At 37.0% G+C, this 6,211-nt stretch overlaps 1 long non-coding RNA gene across 1 annotated transcript; it reads left to right on the top strand.

Moving 5' to 3' along the window:
* The first annotated feature begins 2,632 nt into the window (after window positions 1-2,632).
* LOC104955237 (uncharacterized) lies at window positions 2,633-5,418 on the top strand. The gene is made up of 3 exons (XR_799437.1): window positions 2,633-3,719; window positions 3,849-3,928; window positions 4,146-5,418. It is a non-coding gene; the product is annotated as an uncharacterized lncRNA (long non-coding RNA).
* The last annotated feature ends 793 nt before the right edge of the window (window positions 5,419-6,211 follow it).

Raw genomic sequence — 6,211 nt, 5'->3', positions numbered from 1 at the left:
GATGTTATTAAGGGCTGTAAATATAATAAGCCTCTGTCTAAAATGGACAACATTGTTAGGAGATTTAAACTATAGGCCTACAGCGGTTCTGCACTGCGGTCACTCAGCTGCCTCTCGAGTTTGTTTTTTCAAATCAGCTGCTCTTCATTTTTCCTGCTATATTTATACTTTGTGAGTAATCCTCTGTCAAAGTCCCCTCCTTAGTAGCCTACATAATGCATGTTTTTCTGCTATCTTTGATGAATGATAAAAATATAATTTTACCATTAGTTCTTAATGAAATTGATACTGCTTGACTTTGTATTAGTTAGCCTACTACTTACAATACATTGAAGTACTTTTACTGTGTATTTTTGGAGAAATACTCTGTCAAAATCCCCTGCTGAGAGAGTAGCATGAAGCTGCAGCGTCGGAGACGGCAGATACAGACTGGTAGATAGATCGTTCAGCAGATCTCCATGAAGGTAAAGTTAGCAAACATTCTCTTGTGAAATGCAAATGGAGTTGCAATGTGTCTGCATTAAAAGCAGCCTGAATGTTATGATCAGTTCCATTTGAGCAATAAATCTAAAATAAGTCCTTCTATGATTTGTTTGTGGTGACCAGTTACTTGATNTTGCTCCACTTTCTCCGGTCCCCGAGATTGGGCTTCCAGTAGCTCTGGAGAGAGCTTTCGCACCTGTGGCCACTACGGTCATCATTTCTCTGCTTTGTTTCAAGACCCGCATCAGAAAGCTTTAGAATGGTGGTACTTTTCCAGTTGGTCTACCTGCTCTTCACGTAGCTCTGCATGTCGTCGTTTAGGTGCTTTTTTTCTGGAGATAGGCACTGCTCAATCCACTCCTCCATAGTAAGGCCACCCTGGAGTTTGAAGTTAATCTTAAATGTTTCCATCTTATGCTTTGTAAGTTTGTTTCGTAACGGAAGAAATGTAGCCTAAATATATTTATAAAACGGACAAGTCAAATCAAGCAATCTGATTGGTCGATAGCGTTTTTGCGGACCTCTTTGATTACAGATTTGAAAACATCGTTGCTTGCTTTAAAAGTACCACAATTCATTATGTCAAACCTTGGAAAGTATCTAGATATCCCTGCCCTAATGTCAAAGGAACTGCACACTGAATATGTTTTGCCGTTTGATGTCTATGTCTGGACCGCTGTGTAAAAAGCTGGGTTTCTGCCCCGTTACTTTTCCGCTGCTTTCCTGTTCCAGTTTGAAAAGCAGTTTGCTTTTCAGGCCAACTGTATACTGTTTTTCTCAGACGCGGAGGGATACTGACTTGTTTTGAAAAGTAACTTACAATTCTACCCGTGGTACACGCTCAGTATATCACGGCTAAGAACCAATCAGATTGCTTGATTTGACTTGTCCGTTTTATAATACTGCATTACACTACTGCGTTACAGACAAATGTATACTGATTACTGTAATGCGTTACTTTGTAGCTTGTTACCCCCAACAGCACTGATCGAGGCTTACTGTAACCATCACAGTCTGTTCACAGTTTGTGTTCCAATAAATAGTCCTTAAACACTGCTGTTCCTGTTAGTGTTTACTTCATGGACCTTTCCCATTTATCTAATTTCCCCTCCTCAAGGTTCAAGTGCTTCGTTTTATCTTTTGAGAACCACAAGAGCTTTGCCTTTCCAGCATTTAAAACAAGTTTCAAATCACATAGGTTAGATTGTACAATGTTAAAAGCAGTCTAGATCTGACAAAGAGCCTGATTCGGTGTGTACGCAGAACAGTAAATTACTGTATTATCAGCATATAAAGGAACATTTGCATTAAAAACATTGTTTTTAAGACTGTTTATATACATAATAAATAACAATGGTCCTAAAACCGATCCCTGTTTCACACCCTTGGATACATGAAGAGATGTAGAAGTTAAACCTTCTGCCCGCACAGACTGATCTGCATGAACAGACAGCCTGATCTGAAAGACCGATACTAAGGAGTCTTTGTGACAGTATGGCATGATCCACTGTATTAAAATCCGTTGACAAGTCAATAAAAAGTTCTTCGCAGTGCTATCTATTTTCTAAGAAATTTATAAAATAATGTACTACTTTTAAGGTGGCTGTTGTTTGAACTGAGTCCTCCTTGACAATACAATGTGGAAGCTCGATAACATTTTTGTTTCCGGCTAATGATTTGATTTGATATTTGTCCAGAATTTAAGGGGATTATTTTTGATTGTTTGAAGTTTCAGTTAGGAGATGATCAGCTTTGGCTTTTCTGATTTTGACAGTACATGCATTTCGCAGCTGCCAGAAGAGCAACCAATCTGACCCAAGACCTGTACTCCTGCTTTTTTACCATGCCACATTGCGCTAGTGTAGTAAATCAGAAAGATCTGATGGGAACCATGCCTTATCTCTGCATTGGGATATATATATTTTTTAAATCCTCTGGATTATTGTTGCTGATTAATGCATCAGTGTTTCTTAGGGTCAAAAACACTACTCACAACTTAAAATGAAAGCGTTTAGTTTATTCAATAAAAGAGCACATGTTCAATTTGAAAAGTGACAGTAGATATAGATTAGTTGCTATTTGGTGCTGTATATATTTTTATATAAAAAAATAATTATAATATATATTATTTAAACACCTTGAATTTCAGGGGGGGCGTGGGGCTCCGTTGGTGGGGCTCAGCGCCCCTCCAAGACTATTAAAATGCTTTTTGATTTCATAACAAAAATTACATCAATTCAGAAAAGGAAAGACAGAAACAGGGAACTTGCTGCTTGTATTAGTAAATGATGCTAATGTTGGCTTGTTGAAGCATTAAAATGCATTTAGGTTAATCATGTACTTACTCAGGAACTTGATCCCACCAAGCATGTATTAAGAGATGACACTTTTGTATCTGTTCTATATACAGTTTAATAAAAAAAACCTAGCAAGTTAAAATGATATTTTAAAGTAAAATTAATTAAAATACATAAAACTTGTTAGTACACTAAGCCACAGTACGAAGCCACACTTCAGCTGTTGTAAAACACTGAGGAAAAACACATTTCTATTTATTTTATTTTATAAGTTTGATCTAAATAGCTTTTTCTCCTGTGTTTATGACCTTAAAACAGCTGGAAAAAATATGGGTACTGTTACTAAGTTTAAACAGTAATATGTGTAGCAAAAATGTTTTGCTTGATATTATAATAACAATTTAGGCCACAAGAGGCTGACTAGCAAATAATTATTCAACAGGAAAAAATCACATGGGAAAACCTTTTTTCACATGTAGACCTTGTTTTTTTTAACTCTGTTACTGTAGGTCATAAACACAGGATAGACAATTATGTATATCAGACTTAGGAAGTCGATCATCAGAAACTTATTTTCTTAATTCGCTTTCAGGGCTTCCATACTTGTAATGAAAGAGGAGTCAATTTTCCCTCTCCAGTTTTCTCTAGTTTAACCCAGAGCTCCTAGTCTGACTTGGTCAGTTTGACTGCCAGAAATATGCCCAGCCTAAAATAAATTCATTTTTAATATATTAGGCTTTAAGTTGGGATCAGATTTGTTTAGATGTACCTTTTTTATAAACTGCAAGTGTTGAATTCCTGTTTCTCTATATACACGTTTGTCTGTCTCTCTCCAGGAAACTGCACTGCTTGTTGGGTCTTATTCAGCCTTTTGTTCATCCTGATTGTCGCTGCTGTGCTTGCAGTATGGTACCTTTACAAATCTGGAAGGATTCAATGGTACTAATAAATACAGATGTTCTAAAAACACTTAACTGCAATAGACATTTTCTCTGCCAATCATACTGGCAATTACTGTTTAACTATGTATATGTGTTCTTTAATATTAATTGGTGGTTAATTATCCAGGAACAGAGACATGCAGCCGCTCCCACCAAATTCACCTCCACCTGAAGAGGAGCAAGTTTTATAAGAATCCAATCAATAAAGTATGTATAATAGGTAATTTGTTCAATTTAATTTTGTGAGATCTGTGTTCCTCAAAAACAACTATCTAACCTTTTTTTTAATGCGGTTATTGTTTAAAGTATTACATGTGTTTTTTGTCTCTTTTTTAGATGCTCTTTTATAAAATACATTTACACTGTTGGCATACTCATTTAAAAAGTGCTTCTTCACTTAAATGTTTTGTATTGTCTGCCACAGGGATCTTCCTGAAGTCCATGGGAGTAGCAGGGTGTAGTGCAGATGGACTCTCCTCGACTTGTTTCCCTCCTGACTCAGCTGTTAGGGAGCAGGTGCAGCTGTCCAGGTGCTTTGTATTGTAATGTCCTATGATAACAGCCTTTACAATTATATTTGGTTTATTTCTAAATAAATAGATGAAGTTTTTCCCAAAAGAAGAAGTGACATGGGAAATATATGTAGTGAAAGTATTTTTCAAGCTAAAAAGTGGAAGCTTCAATTAATGTTTACTGTCTATGGCTGACTGAAATGGAAAGTTTGCATGACCGATTAACGCAAGCATCGTGCATCAGTGTTATCTGACATCTGGCTTTAATCTTGAGAGGCTGCACTATCAGTAACGGCTGTAACTGCCACGATACTTACCTTCTGGTTTTCTCCCACACATAGCTTTCACAATCTGCAGTGGCTCTCAGTTGATATGCAAAGGATGAAGGCTCTCTACAGCCAGAGTTTGTTGCATCTGTTCTGGGCCACTGTAGAGAAATGACAGACTCATAAGAGGCTCATTCTAGGCAAACAAAAAACAGTTCTTAATTTCAGGTTACACCAATGAGAACTTGGATACTATAATCAATTTCTCCTATTGGATCCCCCTTAATCCTTCACACTGCTCGTTTCACTGTTGCTCAAAGCAGAGGATTATAAAGAGTGTTTTCAACCACACAAGAAACAACCCAACAGGCCAAACTAAATATTGCTGAGAAATTTCAATACTATTTCTTAATTTATTTAAAATATTTTACTAAGCTGGACTTGATGTGTTGTTTTTGTGTTTACAATGTTGCCAGATAACAGACAGACCAATCTTTCCTGACACACAGTCTATTTAATGATGCGTTTTCCCTATACCAAATGCATACAGTATGTAAGAGAATACCGTCAGTGTTGAGATGTTACAGAAGAACGTGTTACATTCTAAACCCCTGATTCTATTTGAACCAACCCCTAGCTTAAACATTTTATTTATCTGCTCAAGATCGATTGGATCAATGCTCTGAAGCCGCTATCACATTAAACACAGCCTTATCTGTGAGCTGCTGAACTTCTAAGCACCATCACATTTCATGGAATTTTTGACTACTACGATTATCTACTGAGTGCTAAAACATTTGCTCTGCTTTGGAACTGTCGCTCTGACAATGTTTTAGTTGTGTTTAAGTCAGCCAAGCTCTTTGTTATCTTTGAATAGGTGTATAGCATCCTCCAATGTTATGGGTAAACAAGCTTAAAACAGAAAGACCCCAAAGTCAGCAAAAAAGGAATGAATGATGTTTTAAGTTCAGTGAAGGTCAAAATGAAGAGCTGCCTTACGAAAACTGTAGAAAAACATTATATTATTGATAAAGTTGCACTGCATCTTCATCTCCTAAATATATTTGATAATTATCAGTTAAACAAAGTATAAAGTGTTTGATTGGCTCTTATTGAAATCATTAAAGCCATCATGTTAGCATACATTGTACTGGGAGGTTACTTGGGTTGTACAGGTTATGTTAAGTTTCAAAAATGTAAAAAAAAAAAGGTTTCCTTAGTTAAGATTTTAAAAGTTACAACATTCCTTTTGTAGTGGCCAAAATCCCCAAAAGTTTGTCTTGTAACTCGATACCTCAAAAGTTATTGTTCTTGGCCACATGTAGAGCTTGGGCCTGTGTTAGGAACTCAGAGACTTAGGAGGTAGGACCCAATTGCACGACCCGGGGGACAGAGGTAAAGTATCTGTAAGATACTTAATTTTTTAAAGAACAGCAAAAATGAACAACAAAAAATGGTCTCTACAAAAATGAAAACGCTCACGTAATGAGGATCAAAACTTTCACAAGAGCACATAGAGAGCATAGACCTGACTGTGGCAAGAGACAAGAGCAAAGCACTGACCATGGCAATAGACAAAAACGAACTGACACTGAACACTGGGAGACAGGGGAATTTAAACACAGGGTAACAAGACACAGGTGGGAATAATCAGTGGCGGGACTGACGCCGATTAGCACACGAGACACCGAAGGGGTGACAGGTGAAAATAA

Source organism: Notothenia coriiceps, unplaced genomic scaffold (assembly GCF_000735185.1).
Source record: "Notothenia coriiceps isolate Sejong01 unplaced genomic scaffold, NC01 NC01_scaffold00024667, whole genome shotgun sequence".
In the NCBI taxonomy this organism is placed as follows: Eukaryota; Metazoa; Chordata; class Actinopteri; order Perciformes; family Nototheniidae; genus Notothenia; species Notothenia coriiceps.
The sequence above is the reverse complement of the archived record's forward strand: the minus strand, read 5'-3'. Positions and strand labels throughout refer to the sequence as shown.